This window comes from Lipotes vexillifer, unplaced genomic scaffold (assembly GCF_000442215.2).
Source record: "Lipotes vexillifer unplaced genomic scaffold, Lipotes_vexillifer_v1.1 scaffold225, whole genome shotgun sequence".
NCBI lineage: Eukaryota > Metazoa > Chordata > Mammalia > Artiodactyla > Lipotidae > Lipotes > Lipotes vexillifer.
In genome coordinates, this window is record NW_006787630.1 from 943,798 (window position 1) to 946,199 (window position 2,402).

Genomic DNA, 2,402 nt, shown 5'->3' on the forward strand with positions numbered 1-2,402 from the left:
GGAAAGAGGGAGGCCTTCCCAGCACCAGGTTCCGGTCCCTGGTGGGAGACGGAGGGGCTCGACGGTAGCCGGATCCTCCATGTGTTTGCCCTCTTGTGGACTTGCCGCCTCAGTGCCACGATCTGAGCTTCACTCCGTCTGGCTGGCTGTCCATCTGTCCATTGGCAGCTTGCCTCCAGTCCCCCTGCCTGTGGCCACGCTCATTCTGAGACGCTCTCATCTCCCCCGGAGGGGTCTTAGAGCTGGGACCCTCAGGCAGGACCTCGTCAGATCTGAAACCTGGGACCAACTCTCTCTGCGGGGAAGGGGAGGTGCCGGTCTGTCCCCGATGGAAGCAGATGGGAAACCAGATGCATCTCCACAGAGCTCACGCCCCAGGCCGAGCGCTGGGCCCGAGGCTCGTGGGCTGCCATCCACGCAGCCCTCCCGGGGCCGCGGGACCAGGAGTTGGAGTCCCTGAGGGGACAGAGGAGAGTGACAAGTCTGTGCCTTATTAGGAAGCTGAACCCGCCCCTTCGCTCTGCCCTCCAGTCCTTCCAGCTCCTTCCCAGACAAGCAGCCTGCACCTGTGTGAGTGGATGGGCCCCCATCCAGGCTCCTGGGCGCCCTGGACGCTGCCCCTCGGCTCTTAGCCACCCAGCCCTCGGGGCAGGACGCCCTTCCTGTCGTACCAGCTGGGCCACCCCCCACGCCTCTGCCTGCTTGCTTGGCTACTCGTGCTGACCACCCCGCGGTGCCCGAAGGTGGCCGCGAGAAAGCGCCCGGGTCTGGGACCCTAATGGGCCCCTGAGATGGGAAACTTGGGGCCCGTCTCGTCCCCAAGGCCACCTCCCGTGACAGAGGCGTGCGCCGCTCTCCCCGTGCGGCCGAGTCTCGTGTGAGCGGGGCGCCACCAGTGACAGGCGATGAGCAGGCATCAGCCAGCCCGGGATCGCCCACAGCACCCACCCCCACCCCACTCCTCACTGTGCGTTGTGGTTTTTGTTACGTGAGAATATCCAGGAAATAAAGACATTCTCTCTGCATCAGAGGAGCCTCCGTGGGGGCTGTTTTTGGCGCCACATGGTATCACCTCTGGGGCCTTCCTCCCCTGGATCCCAGCGCCCACAGCCTCTGGCGGGAAAAACCAGGACCAGGCTGTGTGCTGGGCCAAGTGCTGTCCACACTGCCGGCCGCCCCTGCCCGGGACCCTGCCCCACCCACCACAGAGCCTCGCCCGCAAGCCGTGTCCCTTCGTGTTCTTGCTTTCAGTCACATTTTCTTCATGCTCAGCAGCTTTCATCTGAAAAAGAAAATTTGCAGGAAGTGAGACACCAGCGCCACTTGCCGTGAAGGAGACACGAGGGCTGAAGTGGCTGGGATAGGAGTGGTGTGGGTCTGCAGAGGCCCCAGCCCGGCTCACGGGAGGCCCTGGTGGTGGAGTGGACACCCTGCGTGGACACGGGAGAGCGGCGGCGGGTCTGTTACCCCACAGACACCCGGGGAAGGAAACGTAGTCCGCAGAGAGGAGGCAGACGGAACCCAGAGCAAGTGGTGTGGGTTTCCTCGCGTCCCCCCAAGTTCACGTGAAGTCCTGACCCAGCACCTCAGAGTGGGACCTGTGTGGGAACGGGGTCTTTGCGGGAGTAGTTAGTTAAGGGGAGGTCACACAGAAGCAGGTGGTCCTAACTCAGCAGGACTGGTGTCCTTAAGAGGGGGCCGTTTGGACACACACGGGGAGGGGCCACGTGACGGCAGAGGCAGAGATGGGGTGAGGCCACACCAAGCCCAGGGTTGTGGGGACCCCGGAAGCCAGGGGAGAGTGGGGGCGGAGGAGGGCAGGTGGTCCCTGGGCAGGAGCCAGCCTGGGACCCCGGATCTCGGGCTCTGCCCTGCCGAGCTGAGGGGATACACGTGTGTGAGCCGCGCAGTCTGCGGTGCTGGGTCGCGGGCGGTGTAGGGCTCACCTGTCGGTGTGGCGGACACGGGTCTGGGGAAGGGCATCTGCGTCCTCAGCTCAGAGGTGACGTGGGGGACACAGGACAGGGTGGAGGTGAGAGGACCAAGGCCAGGTCGAGAAGGGGACCGTCTGCTGGGGCAGCCGTGACGGGACCACTGACCTGGGACCTAAACGAAGGATTTATCCCTCCCGGTTCTGGATCTAGGTGTGGCCGGACCGCACTCCTTCCAGACTCCAGGGGAGGGTCCTTCCTGCCTCTCTGGCCCTCAGGGCGCTCCAGGCTTTGCCTCTGTCCTCACAGCCTTCTCTTCTGTCTCTTACGAGGAAACCATCCTTGGATTTGGGGCCCACCCCACATCTGGCATGATCTCAGCGGGATCCTTATCTTTAATACATCTGAAAAGACCCCGTTTCCAAGTAAGGTCCCGGGTTCCGGGCCACCGCTCAGCCCGTCCAGGGAAAG